The sequence below is a fragment of the Schistocerca americana genome, chromosome 6 (assembly GCF_021461395.2).
Source record: "Schistocerca americana isolate TAMUIC-IGC-003095 chromosome 6, iqSchAmer2.1, whole genome shotgun sequence".
Classification (NCBI taxonomy): Eukaryota; Metazoa; Arthropoda; class Insecta; order Orthoptera; family Acrididae; genus Schistocerca; species Schistocerca americana.
The window spans coordinates 124,991,194-125,017,468 of record NC_060124.1 but is presented as its reverse complement, the minus strand read 5'-3'; positions in this window follow the sequence as shown (position 1 = coordinate 125,017,468).

The following is a 26,275-nucleotide window of genomic DNA, read 5'->3' as shown; positions in this document are numbered from 1 at the left end:
CAACTTCATGGTGGATCTTGTATATTTTTCAGACGTGTGCTAATACAGCAAGACATTTATTTAGCTAATAAGAGCCTTGTCACCAAAGGCATACATCGGGGTTTGATAAGACTGCAGATTACGGCTTTAACATGTTAGCAATTTCAGGTTCGTAAGCTTGGTTTTACACATACATAGTGCTTGTAGCTCTATCATGAGGCGGAGGTCCGATGAAGTTGACGAGGTTCTGCCCTCCGTTAAAGAATCTCTCTGTATGTGCCGATGTAAATCATCGGCCCAGTTTTTGAAGATGACTTACATGGGTCGCCTGTTGGTAGCTGATTACTTAAAGCAACGAAAACAGAAACACAAGAGATGGAGACGACAAAGTTTCCTCAGTGTGGCTGAATATTTCCAAGAAAACATGAAACCTTCACTGTCTAATCGTTCACATCACGTAGCTCCAGTAGAATTTGCACATAAAACCTTGTCTCTGCAATTTTTTCATGTTTTCAGAATATTGTGGAAAATATTGTAGATGATTTAATTCAGAATATTTTTAAGTAGTACTGTGGTGACCTACATACGTCTCTCTTGAGCTTTTTATTACAGTACAAAAGGAACGGGACAGGCTTGGAAGAGAATAAATCAGTGTGTCTTCTACAGTATTTATCTGTTGAGTGTCAGTGGAAAGGTTTTACATTTTATTGGTTCTTTCCTCTAAATAAATATTTTTTATACCAAATGTTGATAATTACATCTTTGGATACTGCTCAATGGCTATTATCTTGTGATCTGCCTTTCAGAAATTTTATAGCTCTTCTGACGTTATGTTCGCTACTACGATCTATTCGAAATGTCTCACTTTAGGGTGCATGAATGGTATCGGAAATTTTCCAGGAATTGTGATCCAAAATTTCCTCGTTGGATGCAATAAATTTGTAACACACTATAACGGTTTTTCGAATATTTCACATATGACACTAACCTGGGAACTGTGGGTGAAGTCTCACTTTTGTAACGCTTCTGTAAGGTAACAAAATGTTTCGTTCATACATGTGAGTACACCGTCATTACTAATGACATAAAAACGCTTGGGGATTCTAGTACTTACTAGCGCATACCCTGTTCGATAGTGTCTTACAATACAGGTTCACCTCCTGGTATTAAGTTGCCATCGAACTGGATGTATGGTCGACGCGATTTAAGAGGCCCTTTGAATCCATTTCTCGATATCTTTGCCCATTTCGACGCTCACTTTGTTGGAACAACATTTTAATTTTGTTTGAAATCTAAGAAGACACATTTTCACGTCCCAACGAACCACAGACCCCTCAGTGCATCGAGTCATGAATTTCAAAACGTCTTCTTAAATGTATGGTGCACACATATTTAGTCCAACAGAAAGTTTATTTGTATTCAAACTTCGCAAGATGCTGATGTTTCGAATACATTCATATTCATAAGTAGTCATCACCACCACCACACAGCTCATTAAAAATCAATTATTATGGACAATTACGAGCGATATAGGCCAGTAACGTATTACGTATGGTTGATAAGCCCGTGTGATACAGTCAGAAGTGATCGTCGTCTTTTCCTTTGGTCCCAGGCGAATTTGTCAACAATGATACATCGCACATCAAGATGCGGGCAGTTGCGTGGCAACATTGCGATTGCGAATCGTGTTGCGTAAACATACTGTCTGTGCTTACGTGATTTTTCTTGAGCAGGTCTTTGTGCTTTAGTGGTGACACTAGAGCGAGGCAATCTCATTAACTGAATATCTGACCAACTTGTTGAGAACAGTCTACAAGTAGACGAACGCACAAGGCCAGCGTTGGGTGAACGCTATACGGAACCGTAAGTGACCATTGAACATCTTCTCTCAGTCTCCTCTTACCCATACTAACATCCTTTGCTGTTAATGTGCTCTGTAAAGTACTTGACCTAAATACTCTGGGCTCATATGTCAGTCACACGTATTTAGATTTATTTATTATGTAAGTCGTACCAGCTACATTTTACCGAACAGAAAAACGAACCATTCCAAAGATCCGAGTTTTGGATCATACTACGAAAACATTTCTACAAAATAAGCGGACCCGGTATTGGATTTTTATGTATCATGCCGTGTTCTTAGAGTTCAATAAATGCTGTTGGGGTTTTCGTCTAGGAGGGAGGGTAAAAAACATTAAATTAAAAATCCATACATTTCTATTAGACGGTGTGGGGTTTCGAAGGTGAATTCTTTGTTTTTCCTAGATAACTAACAATCCGAGGCTTCAGGCAAAGATGTGTCCCCATATTTAAAATAAATGAACCGTCGAGGAGAATATTCTTAGTGTTGCAGCTGATTGAAATATAGTAGTTTATACAAAATAATGATTTGCGGTAAGAAATTAATGTTTATTATTACATAAAGTTTATTAGGTTCAAATATTAAATGGATATGGGAAATACAAGTGCGGTAGAACTATTGTAAGGGATTATTTGCTTTCTGGGACTGTGACAGGGTGGGGTGACAGACGGTTCGCAGGTCTGCAAACTGAAGAGCGACCAGACAATTCGCTGATCCCTCCGTTTCTCTACCCTTCTAAGTCACAGGAAAAAGCTACAGGAAGATTCAGGAAGTTTTACCGACCCCTCCGCTTCTTGCGTTATGAATCACTGGCGAGGCACTGTTAAGTATACCGAAAGCAGTGTTTGTTTTCCACAGAGTGTGTTGACACTATTTGCAATAGAGATTTCAGTTACTAATAATACCAACACAAGAAAAGCGTTAAGTAGGGTTTATATGAAAACCTCTGCACACTGTTTTACACTGCTATATTTTTAGTCCTCCTGATTACTATTTGTACATCTCTTCTCGCAAAGTCGGCTTCCTCTACCACGAGTGATGCTCGCTATTCTGTTTGCAGACAAACTATAACTCTTCGTCATTCAATGTCCTGTTCTCTTACGTCGGTATACAAAATGACTTCATTGGGCTCGTGTTTACGCAGTGTAACTGCTTTTTGTTTGTTAAGTGAGTACCAATTTTCAGATGCCAACAGGGGTCTTTCTGTGAAATTCGTTCCTATAAACAGTGGCGTATTAATGTTTCATTTGTCAGTGTGAGGTCTTCAGTAGCCTACATAGTGTTGGTGCGGAAAGAATAGGATCGGAAAACTTGGCACCTTGCTGCTGTTACTAATCAACAGCTTACTGTAAAGTCATGTAACCAAGCTGTAGTCGAAGGTGAATTAATGAATGAACAGAAAGTTATTACTATTCTCCAGCTATTAGTTGTGTTACTGATAGACTGCATAAATCTCTTTCATTCACGGATTGCTAGCACTTGTTGAGAAGACTGCAGTGAGTAAAGCCGGTTACTACACATACACAGTATATCTTGCTTGGTGGGAGTGACCATGTCTAATGGAATGGCAGCATATAACAGTAGGTAGAGACTGGCGTCCATCGGTCCACATACCTTTCTTTCGTTAGTATTCCTAGGAAACTGTATTTGTATGATATGAAGCGTTAACGCAGTTTGTGTGAAACAGACACCAACCGTAATATGTCTGTACTATGGAAAGGTCAGTATAACATAGTGAAAACCTCTGTAGCCACTTCTTGTGAGTAGGGAGATAGAATGAAATCATCTGCTTGTTATTTATTTTGCCAACCTATGTGGGAGTGAAACATGACATACGAGGTGTGATCTGAAAGTTTTATTAATGGGCTTGTAATTGTAGTATGGCGTTACTTACGTGCTACTGTGATGCATCTCCTTCAAAATAGTCCCATTCTGACTGAACACACCGACTTCAATGGTGTTCAGACTTTTGGAAACATTCCTGGAAATTTTTTTCCAGGCTTGTTTCAAGGACGCTCTCCATATTTGCCTGGATGTCTCTAATCGAGTCAAATCGTTCACTTTCAGTGAAAATATCTGTTTGGGAAAAAGGTAGAAGACCGCAGGGGCCAAATCAGGGGAATATGGCGGTTGTGGAAGCACAGGAACTCTGTATTTGGTGAAAAATTCAATGATGGAAAAGCCACGATGAGCCGGAGCATTGCCACGGTTTAGCGCCCAACTACTGTCTTTCCACAATGCAGACCTTTTCTTCTGCATCTTTTAGCGCAATCGGTCAAGTACACATTTTTAAAAGTTCTGGCTAATTGTCTGTCCTCCCGGGGTTAATACATGATGCGCAATACCAGTAGAATCGTAAAAAATCACTAACAGTTTCTTCACGTTCGACTGACTTTGCCGTGGTTTTTCCGGTCGTGGTGAAACTGGAGTCTTCCACTACCATGACTGCACTTTTGCTTCAGGATCATATCTATATACCCACAATTCGTCACCTGTAATTACCCTATTTAACAAATCTGAGTCATTTTTAGTAAAATTAATTAGTTCCAGACACACTTTAAGTCGGTATTGTCTCTAGTCACTAGACAGCACTTGAGGAATGAATTTTGCGGACACTCAACGCATGTGTAGATCTTCAGTTAAAATTGACTGAACTGCGTAGAAACTTAAATTGAGTTAATCAGCCGTCTTCCTAATTGTACGTCTACGATCGGAGCGCACTATGTCACTAACGTTCACATGATTTTCATTCGTTTTTGAGGTGGAAGAACGGCTGCACCGTGGTTCGCCTTCCAATGATTCGCGTACATTTTTAAATCCGTTGAACCAGACAAAAACATTTGACTGGCTCATATAATTATCTCCAAAAGCTATTTCTATTTGTTCATAGGTCTCAGATGCTGATTTACCGGTTTTAAAACAAAATTTCACACAATCTCGTTGCTCCGATTTTACGTCGATCTTCACGCAGACAGAATTCGGCAACATCCACAACAGAGCCGCACTCGACCAGCTGCCACAACGAACTGAATCAAGGAAACGCAGTTTCCCGTCAGAGGGCACACAAGAACAAGGCAATGAATCACTCCCCACCCTCCGTGTACCTGCTTGCCAAACCAGTGACCAGTAGCGGATCCATTCTTAAAGCTTCCCAATCAAACCTCGTAAATGACTGTACGTGAGTGACGACTTACTTTCAGTCACACTTCTAACCCCCACTCCATACTCCATCTTGTTACACAATAAAATCATGGGTGGTTCCTTAATATGGGTCTGATGCACTTTCATGTGTCACGTACATTTCAAAGTGTTCATAATCCATATAACTTAAGTACTATTTTCATATCACCGAAAGTATGTTTTTATTAACTTGCAATTATGTCACAGCCCGCATCTCGTGGTCGTGTGGTAGCGTTCTCGCTTCCCACGCCCGGGTTCCCGGGTTCGATTCCCGGCGGGGTCAGGGATTTTCTCTGCCTCGTGATGGCTGGGTGTTGTGTGCTGTCCTTAGGTTAGTTGGGTTTAAGTAGTTCTAAGTTCTAGGGGACTGATGACCATAGATGTTAAGTCCCATAGTGCTCAGAGCCGTTTGTTTGAATAATGTCACAACCTGCCACTTGGGAACTTCTAGCCCTACAGAAAAGGATAACAGTACTTGTTTTGTGGGAAATTTAATGCAGTTTGACGCTGTGACTGTAAACTTTTTCGGTAGCTGACACCGCTTCTATGTTATTCAAGAAAAACGTGAAAAACTGACTTTCAAACACAACCTCTTACACACTACTCATATACCTCTTGTCATAATGCTTTGCTTATTGTTCATGGCACCCACACCTACCTCTATACCAAAGTTTGAGACTACACGAAATTCCTTCGTTGACTGACAAAGTGTCAATATGTATCTCGCTAGGTGTAAATAAACGAATACAAATTGTTTTTGCTGGTTGTGTGACGTGGGTATACCCATCAGAGATAGAAGAGGGGCAGCTTTCCTACCTAGAATGATACTATATTCACAAACCGATTTCTCTCTCATCAGTCACACAGACACAAACCTGTATAATACGTCTGAGGTGAACTGGAGCATTTTGTGTTCACGGACTAGTGATATGTGTCGTAATCCAGATGTTGTGTAGGCGTCCGTACTTTGGTTTTAACACGTAGTGTTTGTGTCCTATATCTGCATCAACACTCAGCAAGCCATCTAATGGTGTGTGGAGGAGGGCACTTCTGGTACAGCAAACTTGAATTTACCGTCCCTATTCCATGACTTAAAGATCAGAGAAAGAAAGCGAAGAGAAAAGGGAAAGCCTACCTCTTGGGTAACCTTTAACGCTGTATTTTGTTCCGTGACATCAAGTGTATTGGTAGCACAACATTTGGAACTGCACAGCGGAATCTCTCACTCTTAACAGTGATGTGTGGAGCTTAACACTAATCCTGAAACAGTTTGTGTGGCTCTTTTATTCGCCATATTCGCCACCACTACGCCACTGAGCCGCAGTAATTGATTTATTTCTTAAAATAGGTTGACAGTGTGTATATGATTATACCACCTAAAATCATGAGTCTGGTCACAGTTGATATATTATTTGTGAAATAATAAATACATTTTGGAAAAGATGCTACATAATGTAATTTGACGTGTTTTACGATTTTTTCTTCACAGATGTTCCGGAGGCTCTTTGGCGTGTTCTGCCTCCGCTCTCGGAGGGAGTCAGTTGATGACTTTTACGGAGAGCTAATAGACGTCGATTTAGTTGGAAAACCTGAGGTGAGGAACACCGAGAAGTACTGAAAAAAATTAATCAGTTTTAGGAGCAGTCACTTTCTACTTAGTGAAACGATTAACCATACATCACAGACCACTTAAAACCTTCTTGTATTAGCAAATCGAGCTTAGTTACTCATAATTTTAAACAGTACATTGGAGGAAAAAAGCTCCTTGAGTAAAACTTGCTTGTGGCATTAAACAAAGGAAGAGTCGATTGACTGCTACACATTCGTTTACTGAGAATTCTTCATACAGGCAGAAATTACTCTTCTAAAGAAAATGTTACATTTACAAGACCATAATAATCTACTGCAAGTAGGGGACTGTCTCCTTGAACTAGTCTCTGATGGTTCGAAAGTCGGCGGCTGTGTATTTTACACCAAGTACAACGCATGGTGATACAGCGTCTCATCACTGTGGGGGTCCTGTCTAAATTCTAGCATAATTGTTGTAGACAATATATCAGACCACATTGACGCTTGCAAAACTGATGTATACCCGCACATCTATTGAATAGCTACACCAATTGCAACATATTTTCCATCCAGACAGAAGGGAAATCAATCTCTATATTGTTGTCTTATAACCGTCTGGATAATAATCCAACGGTGTCCTGCCAAAACTCAGATCCTTTTCTCCATTTTCTGAATGTTCCAAGACTGTCGCATTTGAGAACACAAGTATTACATAATATTTCACTTTATTGCTTTAATAAACACCTGAAACATGATAGATTTTAGATTTTGGGTAGGAAAAAGCAGATCAAAAATTTCGTGAGTTTTGACCGTGGAACCAAATCTTCCACAGAGGATGAGCGCCGCGCGTTGGCGGCTGCGCTCAGACGTGGACGAGTTGGTTCTGCTGGCAGCGCAGGCGGAGAAGTCCCGGCCACCGCCTGCTGCTGTTGATGTAGCCTGCGGCAAAGCCATCGGGAAGGTAAGGCGGCTCTGAAGACACATCATCAATGATAACTCGCTGTTACTGAATGAGTTAGATTGCATGCAACATACCCTTTTTGAGAGCGTTATATAGGGGTACAAGTTTAGTTAGTGCCGAAAGTTAATATATGTGATCCTTTCGAAACTTAATGTTTATGTTCGAAGCTTCTTCTCGTTCATTCTATCAAACAGGAAAGTAGAAAGATGTTCTCTCCTAATGTACGCTCCATGACCATCACACGAGAGAACTTTTGCAGATGCTGTTACATAATGAAAGTATAATGTATTTTAAAGTGAAGAACTGCTCTTCTGTGCAGGTGAACGATGGCTGGATGATTGTGACGACTGCCGAGATCCATGAGCCGCCTGTGGTGGAGTGTGACGAGGACATCCCGCCGATCCCTCGCCGCCGGAGAGGGTGTCGGAGGTGCTGGGCGGAGAGAGTCACAGCGAAGACCGTCGTGAGCCCTCAGGGCGGCCGGGCACACCGCCTCTCTACCCACTAAACGTATTCATGACGACGACACCCCACCAGTTCCTCGTCGTCGCAGAGGGTGCTGGAGGTGCTGGGTGAAGAAAATCAGTGCTAAGACTGCAGTGAGTGTATATTGTGGACACGGACAAAGACTCACTGACCAATACATTTGTTTGTAAAGAACTGATGGCAGTAGATAAGAGTGACATCCCATGAAAACCTGAACTTGACTGGGGAGTGAAGGTGCTCACCAGAGTGGTGCTGAACTGGGAACCTCAGGGCTAAGTGGACATGGACACAAACTCACTACCCAGTGAACTAATTCATGCGGAACTGTGTATAACAAGGACATCATTCCATTGCCTACTCATTGGAAAGCGTGTGGGATGTGCTGGACAGAGAATGTCAGGGCTAAGACCCTGGTGTGTCTGCGAAGTTGATAGGGACACTGGCATAGTAGACATTACATTTATCCATGGGAGACTAAGGCAGTGTATGATTAGGACAGACCATCTTTGTGCTATCGTTGGAGAGCGTGTTGGAGGTGCTGCATGGTGAAAATCTAAGCTATGACTGTCGTCTGTATGCAAAGTGTATGGGATTACTGATCACTACCCAATGAACAAATTTACATGGAAGCAAGTACAGTGGATGAGAAAGAATCCCAATGATGCCTAATCGTCAGAGACGATTCTGGAGATGTGGGCCAAGAAAATCAACACTAAAGCTGTTGTTTGTTTACAAAGTAAATGGGAACAGCGGCCAATAATTTTTAAACTGAATAATTTATTAATTGAACTTATAAAATATGTTCGAACTCTTAACATTATGCCCCCTTGTTAAACAATGTCAATTCAGCTTTAATATCACTCAACCGCAATTAATCAAATATTGAAATAAAATTTCTTACTTTTATCAACGTTGTACGAGTCTTTCTTTCTCTCTGTCTTTACTTACGTAACTGCATTGAGACAAATCCTTGAAAGTGTTATATTTTTAGATATCCGTCTCCATGAGCAAAATTATACATGGACTACCAAAATTACCAGAACACTGCATTCCCATCTTCAACGTAAAGAAGAAATAGTCATTTGTTACTTTCGTTCACAACTAACAACCATATAGATTGAAGATATGGTCTCATTTACCATATCTTTTTAATGACTTTGTAATATCTCTTTATATTCTATGAATTATTCTGATACAATTCTACCCTTGAATGCCGTTTACTAATTTTCTATCTTCATACTCGCGGAATCCATGCGAAAAGTAGCTCATACAATAGCTATGCCATGAGCGCATAAGTATTCTTTGTAGTACTCTCTCTGGTGGTTGTTAGAAAAAAAAGAAAGGGGGCTTCCGAGATGGTCTTCGTGCCGATTAGCCTGAGCTTGGTTTGGAAGAACTGTAATCTGATTATTGAGATTTATTACAGAAGATAACTGATATGAACTGTACGATTAAATGGAAATATATATAGATGGCTCCTTCAAGTAAATGGTGTGTATTTTAAATTTGAGAATTAATGATATTTATCGATATATTGCGTAGTTGTTAATCAGAAGGGACTTCCGAAAGACTGGATACGAACCTGCACTTAATAATCCAAGAGCTCCATTGCTTCTTCGGAAGGTTAAACTTCATCAAAGCCAAATATCCGCTTGATCTGAGGTTTCCCGACTGATTATACAACGCTCACAAAATTACGAGGCATTTTATTTGTACAGATTAGCAGACTGCCGCAAAGCACGAGCCTGCAGAGAAGAAGAATCATCGCCTGATTTCATTCTAACAAGTAAAATTTCAGAATCATTTTGAGTGACTGAGCTATGACTGTATTTCCTATCATGAATGATTGATTGCTCGAACGAATTGAGAGCTACATAATCACGTAGATAGGAGGAAAAATTACAACTTCTTTCCGTTGGTGCTCTGTGAAGTAGCATGTTTACGTAAATTCCTATGTTTCTGTCATAGCAAAAAAATAAATAGCCACATAACATTAAGACACAGCAATTCTGGAAGCGTGTCAATTGCTCGAAAGCCTAGACCAGAAGTCAAGCTGGAGGACGAACAATCTACAAATCGATTGAAGCGTACAAGGAACTAAATCCTAGCGAAGATAAGCCACGAAGTGTCTTGCTCTCCCCTGAACATCAGAGATATGATTCTTGACGTAAATAAGATTAACATTCCACAAAAAATAATTATCAGCCAGAAGAGTCACATTTCTTATTAGTGTGGAATATCAATTATGACACAACATATGGAGATATCTATACACTGTTACACACACTTGATTAAACATTGATGAACGTAATTTCTGGTTTTAAAGTGTGGAGTGAGGCTGCCAATGCTACTCACGGTTAATCACACTCACTCTGCATTATAGTGTTCATTTACACTCGAATATGGTATATGAAAAAACAAAATCGCTACACATAGTAACTAGGAATGTAGCATGTGGTGTATTTGTACAGTGCCATCTGGACATTGGTAATATAGTCACGCACTATACTTGAGACAGTGTTGTACAAAAGAATGGTCCTACATACAAAATGAAGGCGTTACGCATAAGTAACAATGCTATAGTAGGTGCTTCAATGTACTTAATGTATCTAACTCAATTAGTAAACACAGAAAGGCATAAGACAATTGTGTACAGACAAAAATATTGACTCCGCATGACAAAGTATTAAAAAGTGCATTACCATCATAAATAAGTACGTACAGTCGGTAACACAATTAGGGAGACCCTCGCCTAATCGTTACAGCAAGAAAAGAAGACAGACTGACCGTTTTCATAACCTGACAAGTGTATGGAATTTCTGCCTGACTTCGGAATGAAAACTACCCTCACTATACTCCAAGCATTAGGAATGATTCCTGCTGCTAGGCTGGACATAAACACTCTACATAGGACTCTATGAGATCCCAAAAAACAAGTGCCTCTCAGGGAGAGCGCACTGTAGAAAATGAATCTTGGGCAGCACATCCGGCATCTTCCTATGCCTGTAACCCCCCCCCCCCCCTTTTCCACCATCCTTAGAGTACCTCTTGTGTTAGCTGGTATTCCAGTGAAGATTTTATGAAGTCCAGCGCAAGCAGCTGTACCTTATATATCCTCATACAATTACTTCGATGATTATAGTTCCGCTTGTTTAATAGTAAGGCAGTGTTTGACAAGGTTGCCAGGGATGCTTTGACCAATGTGCTGTCCTCCTTGCAAGCGGGAAGTGTCTTCGCACCTGCTTCTTTGCTCTTCCTTATCGTTCTTCCACCAAGATACATTTCTGTCTGTGCACTTTGTTGCGTAATCCCCACCGCACATTTGACATTATATGCAGTTTATAGGGCATAAAAATTTAATTAATTTTATATTGCGTGTTGTTGCAAGCACAACATATAAAATGCGATTCTCGCTAATAGTTTCAGCAGCTGAAAATATTTTAACTTTGTGCACCTTGATCTATTACGTGGGGATTCGCACAACACTAAGAGATTTCCTGCTGTGCAAGTACGATCTTTAATTCGCAAACTATTTTTATATAACCCCGATCTGGCTCGTTGGAAATGGAACACGGTATCATTACTGTAACTAATTATTAAATTAAACATGTCCTTTACTACTTTCATCGCTAAAATGCTCTGAAAATTACTCTTATTACACGTATAGAAGTTACAGCACCCTATGTTCACTAAACGTAAAAGCTGCAGTAGATTTTTTAATATATGAACACTAGTGATTGCCACGACTAACATGAGAGCATGAAACTTAAAATGAAATTTGATTTTTGTATTATTAGCCAGAATAGGTTCCATCACAGCAGTCTTTGATATGGCACAAGTAAAATTCCATTACTCTGATTTATGTAAATTATTTACGTCACTGTTATTGTAATAGCTGTTGCCCATGTTCACCTGAAAATGACATAATAAAATCCACCATTCACCTCTGAGGTCTCTTGGAAGCTGAAAGAAATAATTTTAATTCAACGTTACCAGCCAGTTTAACTGCGGGAAAACTGCATTATTCAATTTAATTTTGAATTTGCCACAGCAGGGGCTCCCGCGATCGCTGCACAGCTTTTCGTCATGAAAAATCCTAAATGTACTGAAAACGACTAAAAATGTTGAATGAAATACTGGGAAAGCTAGCAATAAGTGTTTTTAACAATGTCTATATTCAAAAATCAACACAGATTTAAAACATACCTTTTATATTCATCAGACTCCAATGGCGTCTTTCTCGAACAAGGAACAAAAGAAAGCTAACCAAGCATTCAATCGAGCGTTACAGGCTCTTACAATATGAAATGTTACAAGAAGACAGAGAGAGCAATGTTTTAAACTCCACTATTTATAGGCCATTTGATACGCATCTTTTTTATCTTTTTTAATTATCTTTGTCTGCCTTGATTTCTACACTCATTGACCAAAGACGTTATTTGTAAAATATACATACATAATTATTGCACAAACATAAAAATTAAAAAAACATAATTTTTTTTCCAGTGTCCACATAATCGACAACCGTTCATACGAAAATGAAATAATAATAATAATAACAATAATAAAGATAAATGTTTCTTTTTTTCACATATATTACAACGATTTTGTGAATGTCTTGCCAGGGGACGTCACAACATCTTAGTGATTTGGCAGTTTTGCAACTATAAGGCTGTAATGGCAGATGTCACACCACCAGCCATGTTTTCCAAGTCTAATGTCTTCCTAATAGAAGTGCTGATTTCGGATAAACGTGGGTTTGGATCTTCGCTATCTCAGTCTCATTGCCAGGAGTCCTGTGCGTCGTGGTCTAATTAACATATGTTCTAAACTGAAGTCGTATCTCGTAGTGCGCATTATCAAGGGTGGGGGGAGGGGTACCTTACGCCTATCATATAAGAATGGAGCAAGACAAATTACTTAACTGTTGATGACTTAATAAAATTGATGTTTTTGAACAGGTCTTGATTGATAAGTAGGATCCAGAAATTGAAGATGTCTTTTTACCATACACTTAGTAATCCTTACAAATTTCTATAACATGTTTTATCGACAGAGGGTGTACCTTATGCCCACTGTAATGATGAGCTTCGACCACAACAAACTTTTTGGAACGTTGTTTATGCATAGGCAACGTTCTTAACCAGAAAATGTTGAGTGTTACATTCAATGGGAAAAGTGATATCAAAGATTTTCTGTGGTTTAGCTGAAAAATTTACAACGCTAATGAAATGTGATAGAAGAATTCACCAAATAGAATTAATATGTATCGCAGAATTTTAAAATATAAACTAAATGACTACAAAATAATATTTTAAGAGAGTGAGCACAAAAAATTACTCAGGGATGTCATCAGGTTTCCCCATTGTACCCTTGATGACACGTCTTCACGCATCTTGCGTTGGGTATCTGGGGAATTGGGGTAGGACTACGGGATTGGATATGAGTGAGGCTAGGGGCTATGGAACACACTGTGTGTGGTTCGTCCGCTGAACCTGCCCAGCGTGCGACACCCTGCCAGTAATGGCGCAGTAACTGGCACAGCTCACAGCTTCTTGCAAACACGTGATCTGCCCCCTCTGAGCTGTAAGTAGTTCGACAAGGCAGTGTCCCCAGGAAATATTTTACAGAATAAGGAGACGAAGTACCAGCAACAGGCCGGAAGTCAAAAAGATAATCAAGCAATGTCAGACTGCTCAGATAACGCGGAGGTATAAATTTCTCTGTATTAATTTATCTCTTATGTTTATCGGCTATCTTCAATAAACTAACAAAATGAAACGCTATTTAGTATGCACTGTACTAACTCAAATGAATTACACCTCATCATGATGACTCATCGCAATAAGTCGTATTTAAGAAAACAAAGTAGCCCATATTGAGAGAAATAACCAAGACAAGAAGTGTTCCAGCTTCAAAACAGTCATACTGAAGGAACCTTACAGTAAGGACTACCACGAAAGGATGCAGCTACCGTACTGTGGAGGAGACGTTAAGGTCCATTACAGAGCCTCGATCTGCCTACTAATGGTTTTTTCACAGTAGAGGAACAAATATTATCTCCATAGGGATTACAACCGAAAAATAAGGCGGTTTTCCCTTTGCAGGGCGAACACTTTACAAGAAGGTAGCACACAACGGAAACGGTCAGAGCTCTCTGGTTTTCCTAATGATGGCCAAAACGGAGAACTCACAACATATATATGGCGATGAAAACTGTAGTTTCTGTTGGAACGAGGATCCTGTCCTCAAAAAAATAAATTTGCTGCTAGTGTGTCATCCTTTCTGTGATAATAGTGGGGAATATTTCATTTAAGTTACAGAACATCTGTCACATAAAAACACATATTAAAAGTCAACGTACCACTAATTACAAACGCGATCATCCTCAAAGAAAGTTCATAAACTGCGAAGGCCGTGTGGTTTCAAATAATAGAGAAACAGCGCAAGATCTTTCACGTAGACTGAGAAATAGAACTGAACAGCAGCGAAGTCAGTGAAATAAGTGAATAACGCAACGCAGGGGAGCATATGACAACATGAGAAGGGAAGCAATAGTGATGAAACTGTGAAACAAGGAACAGAACGTGCCGACAACGCCCTAAATATTTCATTATTAAGAAAAACTGGCATTCATTCTGTATAAGCTTTAGGCAAAAAATCATCTGTAGTTGTAGCAACACTTTCTCAAAAAAAAGTGAAAGCGCTTGATTAATGATCTTTTGACCTTACAGACAATACAGAGAGGAAACAAAACAAAAAAATATTTTACGCCTGGAGTGCTTGGGACGGAATTTCTATGCAGTACCTCGCAGTAGGTTTAATTGGATTCTATTATATTCCCAGTAATTTCAGTAGTAGTCACATGAATAGAGAAAATCCAGAACGACATGTAGACACGTGTACCACTCACTTTACTCTTGACATCGCCGTGGAATACCACAAAATAGTCAAACATTGTTAAGCAGTGAGTTAAGTGAAGCACTGTGATAGAGAATGGAGAGAGGCAAAGCAAGTTTTACTACGGATTGAAAATAGGCGAATGTCTTGTTGGTAAACAAAAGTTTAACGACGCCAAATGGAAGTTAGGAAGAGAATGAGAAACGCGTTGAATGAATAGAAAAGTAAAATTTCAGTCACTCATTTGTTCTGATGCTAAGTAAAACGATTAAAACATTTATTCATTTTGTCACAACGCAACTGGCAGCGGAACGGAATATTGAATCTGGTCTACCGAAGTAATTTCGCGTCGAAATATCGTAACACGATCCCTCCTTTCGATCTTGGCGCAAATTCCATAGTGACAGGCATTTAACTAAGTGAGCAAGGAACAGAACATCATCTGAACTGGAAACGTTCTGGCAGATTAACACTGTGTGCCGGACCGATACTCGAACTCGGTACCTTTGCCTTTCGCGGGCAAGTGCTCTGCCAACTGAGATACCGAAGCACGACTCACGCCCGGTCCTCACAGCTTTACTTCTGCCAGTATCTCGTCTCCTACCTTCCAAGTTTCACAGTAGCTCTCCTGCGAACCTTGCAGAACTAGCACTCCTGAAAGAAAGGATATGGCGGAGACATGGCTTAGCCACACCCTGGGGATGTTTCCAGAATGAGTTTTTCACTCTGCAGCGGAGTGTGCGCCGATTTGAAACTTCCTGGCGGATTAAAACTGTGTGCCGGACCGAGACTTGAACTCCGGACCTTTGTCTTTCGCGGGCAAGTGCTCTGCCACTTGAGCTACCCAAGCGCGACTCACGTCCCGTCTTCACAGCTTTAATTCTGCCAGTACCTCGTCTCATACCTCCAAAACTTTACAGAAGCTCTCCCGCGAAACTTGCAGAACTAGCACTCCTGAAAGAAAGGATATAGCGGAGACATGGCTTAGCCACAGCCTGGGGGATGTTTCCAGAACGACATTTTCCCTCTGTCAGGGAGTGTGCGCTGATTTGAAACTTCCTCGCAGATAAAATTGTGTGCCTGACCAAAACTTGCTCTGCCAACTGAGCTACCCAAGCACGACTCACGCCCCGTCCTCACACCTTCACTACTGCCAGTACATTGTCTCCTACCTTCCAAACTTTACAGTAGCTCTCCTGCGAACCTTGCAGAACTAGCACTCATGAAAGAAAAAATATAGTGGACACATGGCTTAGCCACAGCCTGGGGGAAGCTTCCAGAATGCGTTTTTCACTCTGAAGCTGAGCAGCAGATTAAAACTGTGTGCCGGACAGGGACATGAACTCCGGACCTTTGCCTTTCGCGGGCAAGTGCTGTGCCACTTGAGCTACCCAAGCACGACTCAAACCCCGTCCTCACAGCTTTACTTCTGCCAGTACCTCGGCTCCTACCTTCCAAACTTCGCAGAATCTCTCCTGCGAACCTTACAGAACTAGCACTCCTGAAAGAAAGGATATAGCGGAGACATGGCTTAGCCACAGCCTGGGGGATGGTTCCTGAATGAGATTTTCACTCTGTAGCGGAGTGTGCGCTGATTTCAAACTTCCTGGCTTCTGTAAATTTAGGACGGTTGGAGACGAGGTACTGGCAGAAGTAAAACTGTGAGGACAGGGCGTGAGTCACGCATGGGTCTCGGTCCGGCACACAGTTTTAATCTGCCAGGAAGTTTCAAATCAGCGCGCACTCCGCTGCAGAGTGAAAATCTCATTCTGGAATCATCTGAAATCGTTCAACAGAGGAAGGTATCTGCAGAATTTAGGGAACTTTCCACCTCATAGTGATTATCCAAAGAACATGTTCCGCTGCCAACAGGTTGCTTAAGCTTTAAAGCAGAATCCTTTGAAATATGCAGAAAAAATGAAAAAAAGGAAAAGAAAAACTATACTCTCACTGTAATTATATTGCAGAACTAATGGAATATATTACCCGACACACACTGATATATTGAACGTTCAAACCGGCATGGCCAAAATGCAAATTGAAGGGACTGTGAAAAGAAGCTACCATGCACGATGAGGAGATCACAAAATACTGACAACCGGTAGACGAAACCTGTAGGAGCTGTAAAAGCAATCGTTCGAAAGCAGATGGCATATGCGGGAAACTTTGACACACAAAAGATATTGAGTTTAGCGCCTGAATTGTAACACAACACATATAAATGTGATGCAAGATGTGGAAATGTGCGTCAACGGTTCGGCGGAGGCAATAAGAACGTCAATAAATTTCATAGCTGGCTAAAATTACACTGTTTTGCGTACTACTTGTCATCAGCATATTTTGATTTTGTAGTACCGGAAGATGCCTGTGTATTTGGCGGTTGTATGCTGAAACCATGTGTAACTGAATTTCTCGCTTAAAACATTAAAAAAAATTTTGACTCCAAAATTCCGATTGCCAATTGACATCTAGAATTTGTTTAGCTCCCCTTCTTGCGAAAGTGAGGTTATTTATGCGAATTACTTTTCTAGAACCGTGATTTAAATTTATTTGATATGCATCGGATTGTATGTAAATTAGAAGGCGTAATGCAATGATTCACAAGAATACTCGGAATGAGTGGCCTACTTCCAAAACACATCTGCTGAATTTATGTGAAATTTCTGTAATTGGAAATTGAGCCTAATATTCTTTGAAAAATGTTCAATTAGGCCCTACAACAAATCCTTCCCTTGCGACGGGTAACATGACTCTCATCTGGCCTCACTGAAAATACTATCTGCATTAAATTAGTGCGCTTTGGTGTTCTATTTATTCTATATTTTTTAAAGAAATTGTCTTAGCAAATTAGTTTTGGTTTCCTTTTGGAATTCATTCATTATTGCTACGCAAACTTACACGGTATGACAATGCAAAATTTAACGAATATTTTTCTTTCAACAATGGTGATAGGCTTAGTGAAATAAGATCAGTTCAGTCGTTTTAAAGGCACAAAATTAAATTACAATTAATATGAAAAATCTCGTCCTCTCTCTCCGCATTGTCATGCTACAAAAAATTCTATTAAAATGTGTTTTCTTGTCTTACTAAAACAATATGATCTAGCAAGTATTAATGCTCAGTACATGACTGATAGTTCTCCCTGATCACCAGATATTGTTGGACACTCTGCCATACCTGAACGTCAATAATCACTGAATTCGAGCTTTCTGGTAACAAAACCCAAATAAGTTACCTATATCTAAGATCCTGTCTCTTGATACAATCATTTTAAAAATCATTCTTCATCCTAAAGTGAAACATCATCGAACATCTCAAACAGAAATCACTGTGCGGCACCTCCTCCATAAAAGCTACTCATTCCGCAGTACTTTAAAGAACGACACAACTACTACTACTGGCCAGGATTGAGACGTGACTTAATTGTTACCTGCTTGCTTGGCCGCGCATTTCTCAATAACGCTACCTCTGTAAACCAGAGACCGTGTTCCGTGCAATCATCACCCACAGTTATCTGAAGTGATAGTATTACGAATAAACAGAAAATTTACGTCAGGTTATTAGAAACGTGGATGCACTCAGCGACTGCTATCTGATTTATAAGTGATAGACCACAGCAATCAGTCGTCTTTTTTGCAGGTTTTATTTGGCAAATCCTGATTTCGGCTAGCCATTATCAGTGCTAAGAAACACATCAAGAAGTACATGATCATGCGATACTGTAAAAAGTTGCAACACGTGACGTAACCTATGTGGCTGATGCATCAGATTACATACCGCTATTTTCTGGTCTGAATGCATGTCAGTTCCCTGTTGTTCGGGCCTCGGTCACAGTTCTCTGAATACTACTGCATAAGGAAGGCAGGCTGTGTGGAGAACAAATCGATTAGCTCAATGGTGCCCTGTATATGAACTACATAATACATAACACTCAAAGGAGATCACTTAGGTCTCCAGTAAAAAAATTCAGTTTTGCATGGGAATTACATGAAATGAAATATAAGTTAAACTATTTACAATGCTGTCCGACTTATTTCCATACTTGCTAGGTAACATAGAAAGTATCAAAAATATAAGAAATATCCAGATTCACCCTTGTGACCCAATTGCTCTGTTATTTTTTAAAACACATATGTAACGTCAGATGGGTAAAACAATTTTTTTTAATATATTTTTAAGACACTAGTAGTCACATGCTATATGTTGCAACTACTAGAATTGATTTGACTTAAATCATTTTATCTTTTTTTGTATTTTCTACTTTAATTAAACATCATGACGGATATGTTGTTGCTCTCACTCGCTGAACAGTTCATAGGTGGCGCTATATGTCAGCAAGATGGATAGTTGGTGTGACTGGTGTTACAGATGTGGAGAGAACTAGTCTCTTTGTCACTTCGAACAGATTTTAATTATAAATCCAATAAATCCAATATACTCAGTTGTTTTTATTAACAAAGTATATCCATGTACATTAACGCACCATGGATAAAGGTATTTAGGTTCAACGTTATAACCATCTTACTCATACAGTATAATGTTAAAGGCTGCTACATATTGAGAAGATGGCAGGAACTACTTTCCTACCGGGAATCCATTGCCTCACAGGTCGATAGCCACTCCCTCACCTTTCACCATCCCACTGACATCACTCATGCCTTTTCCTTCCATCAGAAGACCAACGCTGACGCTGCGGGGCCCCATGTCACTGCTCTTCCTCTGCAGACCGTTCTTCTTCCTCGTGTCTCCCACAGGCTCTACCGCTCCTTCCTCTGCACCTGTGAACAGGATACACTAATCTACTACCGGCAATTACAGCGACACATCCGGAGCCTTCTTATTGCAAAGAAACGCCGGAACTTGGACCAGACAAGCACACACCTCAACCCCACCCTCTGTGTCAACACCTCCAAGTACTGGTCAGTCTTCCACCACCTTACTGGTAGCCCTCCCACCCCACATTACCCAATCCTCCATGACAATTGCCTCTCCCTGACAACCTCAGTAAGGCTAACCATTTTGCTTCCCACCTCTCCTAGGTCTTCTCCATTCCTGACGATCCTCATTTTGATTATTCCCTTTTTCCCACCTTCCTTGACCACACTGATACCTCTGTCCCACCACTCGCCCCTAGCTTTTCGTACTTGGATCAATTACCCCCTCAGACATCAACAGTCCCATCACACTCATCCTCCACTCCACACGCAACACCGCCTCTGGTCATGACAGCATCATCTACTGCCACCTAAAGGAATCCCGCCTTGTCCTTCCTGGCTGTCCTTGCTACTCTGTACAAAGTCCTCTTCTCCACTGGCTTTTCCCCTGACCTGTGGAACACTTCCCATGTCCTGCTGTTCACTATACCCAACAAACCCACTCTCATACCTCTTCCTATCGTCCCATCTGCCTCACCTCTGTGTTTAGTAAGGTCTTCGAGTCCATCCTTTCCCGCTGTATTCACTGCCTCTTAACCAACACCACCTCCCTCCCCTTACCCAGTGTGGCTTCCAGTCTTCCTTCACAGACGACAACTAGCTCCTTAACCTTACCAACCTTCTTTCCCTCCAGCCTAACTCCAATTGCTCCGCTATCTTTGTTTCCCTTGACCTCCTGAACACCTACGACCGTGTCTGGCCTCCCAGGCTAATCTTCGAACCCCAGACCTACGCTCTCCCTATCAATTTCGTCCATCTCATTGCTTCCTTCCTCTACTGTCGTCCCTCCTGTGTCACTACCCACAATTTCAAAACTTGGACCTTATATCCCGCAACTGGCGTGCCCCAAGGCTCCATCTTTTCTCCTCTCCTCTATCTCCTGTACACTGCTGATATGCCCAAACTTCCCCTTTCTCTTCATCTCGTCCAATTTACTGATGACACCGCCTTCCTAGCCCTTTGCCCTACCCTTAGATGGTCCCAGCGTACCCTCCAGACCCACCTTGGCCAGTTCACCACTTGGTGCAACCAGTGGTTCCATCGTATCAACCCTTCAAAGACCCAGGCGATCATCATAGGCCGCACCACCAGCTCCTTGATTTCTTCCTAACCGTTTATGGCCGTCCTATCCACCTCTCTCCTACGCTCAAGTACCTTGGCCTCACCCTTCACCGCCACCTCACCTGGACTCCCCATCTCTTTACAGTCCAACACAAAGCCCACAACAGACTCCACCTCCTGAATCTCCTGTCTGGCCAGACATGGGGACTGCATCCTTTCACCATCCTTCACACCTAGAAATCCTTGATCCCCTCCCCCCCCCCCCCCAATTTTTAAACCAGCATTGCTTGGATTTCTGCCCCTCCCAGGTTCTATGACGCCCTCCAAATCCTTGAGCACCATGCACTAACCTCGCCTTCCGTATCTGCTTCCATCACCCACACACATCCTCTACAGTCTCATCCCCCTCCCCTACCTTCTCCTTTTCCTTGAACACATCCACACCCAGTATATTGGCCGCTGACTCGATTCCCAGCACCCACTGGTGTCCCCATTCCAATCCACCTCCAACCAACTGTCACACCTTTACCGTTGTGTCCTGCCCTCTCTCCACCTCCACGGCCTCCTTTCCCAACGCAACTTCCAGCACCTACCCCTCCAAGATGATGAACTTTGCCTTGACGTCTACCCCTTCTACGAACTCTAACCCCACCTTCCTCTTGCCTCCTCCTCCGGATTCTCTCTCCACCCTCTCCACCCTCTCACATGCTCCCTTCCAATGTCTCTACACCCACTCCTGACTTGTCTTCCCACTTCATCTCCCACCCTGATCGTCTCCCGCCTCTTGGTGCACCACCAGTCCCCCCTATTCCTCTTCCTAAATGCTCTGCATCTCCCCACCCTCTTTTTCCCTCCTATCCGACCTCCAGTCCCTTGGCAGGTCCCTACCAGTGGTTTTAATATTCTTTGTGAGTGTTTCATTGTTTCCAGTGGTTTTGATTTTTAATTGTCTCGCTCTGTGTAAATTTTATCATGTGGCCCACTTTTACCTTGTGTTTGACTCCAGTGATTTTAAGTATGCAACGAAATGCCAGCTGTGTTCTTTTAACTTTACGCCGACTTTTTAATTGTCCCCCAGTGTCACCGTCTTAGTATATATTTTAACTCCAATCATCTCCATTTACTGTACTTTTATGTCCCCCTTTTTACCGCCGTTTTTTGTGTAAGCGTTCACCTTGTATTTTTCTTAAAGCTATTTGGCTGAAGAGCGGTGGACTGTGCACCCGCCAACCCTCCCCTGCCCATATGGGGCATGGGAATGAAATTAAAATAAAGAAAAAAAGGGGAATTACTTTGTTCCCCCTGTGTCAAATCTTCCACAGATTCCTTGCAATAAGCATTCAAACAATTCTCAAAACAGCGCACTTTTTGTATCGACGTAATCATTAATCAGGTTGTGGTTGGCTTTTTTTTTAATGACAAAAGGTCTCCAGCAGTCCTAGGAGGTCGAGGTACATCTACATCGATACTCCGCAAGCCACCCAACGGTGTGTGGCGGAGGGCTCTTTACGTGCCACTGTCATTACCTCCCTTTCCTGTTCCAGTCGCGTATGGTTCGCGGGAAGAACGACTGTCTGAAAGCCTCCGTGCGCGCTCTAATCTCTCTAATTTTACATTCGTGATCTCCTCGGGAAGTATAAGTAGGGGGAAGCAATATATTCGATACCTCATCCAGAAACGCACCCTCTCGAAACCTGGACAGCAAGCTACACCGCGATGCAGAGCGCCTCTCTTGCAGAGTCTGCCACTTGAGTTTATTAAACATCTCCGTAACGCTATCACGGTTACCAAATAACCCAGTGACGAAACGCGCCGCTCTTCTTTGGATCTTCTCTATCTCCTCCGTCAACCCGATCTGGTACGTATCCCACACTGATGAGCAATACTCAAGTATAGGTCGAACGAGTGTTTTGTAAGCCACCTCCTTTGTTGATGGACTACATTTTCTAAGCACTCTCCCAATGAATCTCAACCTGGTACCCGCCTTACCAACAATTAGTTTTATATGATCATTCCACTTCAAATCGTTCCGTACGCATACTCCCAGATATTTTACAGAAGTAACTGCTACCAGTGTTTCTTCCGCTATCATATAATCATACAATAAGGGATCCTTCTTTCTATGTATTCGCAATACATTACATTTGTCTATGTTAAGGGTCAGTTGCCACTCCCTGCACCAAGTGCCTATCCGCTGCAGATCTTCCTGTATTTCGCTACAATTTTCTAATGCAGCAACTTCTCTGTATACTACAGCATCATTCGCGAAAAGCCGCATGGAACTTCCGACACTATCTACTAAGTCATTTATATATATTGTGAAAAGCAATGGTCCCATAACACTCCCCTGTGGCACGCCAGAGGTTACTTTAACGTCTGTAGACGTCTCTCCATTGATAACAACATGCTGTGTTCTGTTTGCTAAAAACTCTTCAATCCAGCCACACAGCTGGTCTGATATTCCGTAGGCTCTTACTTTGTTTATCAGGCGACAGTGCGGAACTGTATCGAACGCCTTCCGGAAGTCAAGAAAAATAGCATCTACCTGGGAGCCTGTATCTAATATTTTCTGGGTCTCATGAACAAATAGGGCGAGTTGGGTCTCACACGATCGCTGTTTCCGGAATCCATGTTGATTCCTACATAGTAGATTCTGGGTTTCCAGAAATGACATGATACGCGAGCAAAAAACATGTTCTAAAATTCTACAAGAGATCGACGTAAGAGATATAGGTCTATAGTTTTGCGCATCTGCTCGACGACCCTTCTTGAAGACTGGGACTATCTGTGCTCTTTTCCAATCATTTGGAACCCTCCGTTCCTCTAGAGACTTGCGGTACACGGCTGTTAGAAGGGGGGCAAGTTCTTTCGCGTACTCTGTGTAGAATCGAATTGGTATCCCGTCAGGTCCAGTGGACTTTCCTCTATTGAGTGATTCCAGTTGCTTTTCTATTCCTTGGACACTTCTTTCGATGTCAGCCATTTTTTCGTTTGTGCGAGGATTTAGAGAAGGAACTGCAGTGCGGTCTTCCTCTGTGAAACAGCTTTGGAAAAAGGTGTTTAGTATTTCAGCTTTACGCGTGTCATCCTCTGTTTCAATGCCATCATCATCCCGTAGTGTCTGGATATGCTGTTTCGAGCCACTTACTGATTTAACGTAAGACCAGAACTTCCTAGGATTTTCTGTCAAGTCGGTACATAGAAATTTTACTTTCGAATTCAATGAACGCTTCACGCATAGCCCTCCTTACGCTAACTTTGACATCGTTTAGCTTCTGTTTGTCTGAGAGGTTTTGGCTGCGTTTAAACTTGGAGTGGAGCTCTCTTTGCTTTCGCAGTAGTTTCCTAACTTTGTTGTTGTACCACGGTGGGTTTTTCCCGTCCCTCACAGTTTTACTCGGCACGTACCTGTCTAAAACGCATTTTACGTTTGCCTTGAACTTTTTCCATAAACACTCAACATTGTCAGTGTCGGAACAGAAATTTTCGTTTTGATCTGTTAGGTAGTCTGAAATCTGCCTTCTATTACTCTTGCTAAACAGATAAACCTTCTTCCCTTTTTTTATATTCCTACTAACTTCCATATTCAGGGATGCTGCAACGGCCTTATGATCACTGATTCCCTGTTCTGTACATACAGAGTCGAAAAGTTCAGGTCTGTTTGTTATCAGTAGGTCCAATATGTTATCTCCACGAGTCGGTTCTCTGTTTAATTGCTCGAGGTAATTTTCGGATAGTGCACTCAGTATAATGTCACTCGATGCTCTGTCCCTACCACCCGTCCTAAACATCTGAGTGTCCCAGTCTATATCTGGTAAATTGAAATCTCCACCTAAGACTATAACATGCCGAGAAAATTTATGTGAAATGTATTCCAAATTTTCTCTCAGTTGTTCTGCCACTAATGCTGCTGAGTCGGGAGGTCGGTAAAAGGAGCCAATTATTAACCTAGTTCGGTTGTTTAGTGTAACCTCCACCCATAATAATTCACAGGAACTATCCACTTCTACTTCACTACAGGATAAACTACTACTAACAGCGATGAACACTCCACCACCGGTTGCATACAATCTATCCTTTCTAAACACCGTCTGTACCTTTGTAAAAATTTCGGCAGAATTTATCTCTGGCTTAAGCCAGCTTTCTGTACCTATAACGATTTCAGCTTCGGTGCTTTCTATCAGCGCTTGAAGTTCCGGTACTTTACCAACGCAGCTTCGACAGTTGACAATTACAATACCGATTGCTGCTTGGTCCCCGCATGTCCTGACTTTGCCCCGCACCCGTTGAGGCTGTTGCCCTTTCTGTACTTGCCCAAGGCCATCTAACCTAAAAAACCGCCCAGCCCACGCCACACAACCCCTGCTACCCGTGTAGCCGCTTGTTGCGTGTAGTGGACTCCTGACCTATCCAGCGGAACCCGAAACCCCACCACCCTATGGCGCAAGTCGAGGAATCTGCAGCCCACACGGTCGCAGAACCGTCTCAGCCTCTGATTCAGACCCTCCACTCGGCTCTGTACCAAAGGTCCGCAGTCAGTCCTGTCGACGATGCTGCAGATGGTGAGCTCTGCTTTCATCCCGCTAGCGAGACTGGCAGTCTTCACCAAATCAGATAGCCGCCGGAAGCCAGAGAGGATTTCCTCCGATCCATAGCGACACACATCATTGGTGCCGACATGAGCGACCACCTGCAGATGGGTGCACCCTGTACCCTTCATGGCATCCGGAAGGACCCTTTCCACATCTGGAATGACTCCCCCCGGTATGCACACGGAGTGCACATTGGTTTTCTTCCCCTCTCTTGCTGCCATTTCCCTAAGGGGCCCCATTACGCGCCTGACGTTGGAGCTCCCAACTACCAGTAAGCCCACCCTCTGCGACTGCCCGGATCTTGCAGACTGAGGGGCAACCTCTGGAACAGGACAAGCAGCCACGTCAGGCCGAAGATCAGTATCAGCCTGAGACAGAGCCTGAAACCGGTTCGTCAGACAAACTGGAGAGGCTTTCCGTTCAGCCCTCCGGAATGTCTTTCGCCCCCTGCCACACCTTGAAACGACCTCCCACTCTACCACAGGTGAGGGATGTCTTTCGCCCCCTGCCACACCTTGAAACGACCTCCCACTCTACCACAGGTGAGGGATCAGCCTCAATGCGGGCAGTATCCCGGGCAACCACAGTCGTAGTCCGATCAGGGGATGCGTGGGACGAGCTGGCCGTCCCCGACAAACCCCCATCCCGACCCCCACAGTGATGCCCATTGGCAACAGCCTCAAGCTGTGTGACCGAAGCCAACACTGCCTGAAGCTGGGAGCGAAGGGATGCCAACTCAGCCTGTATCCGA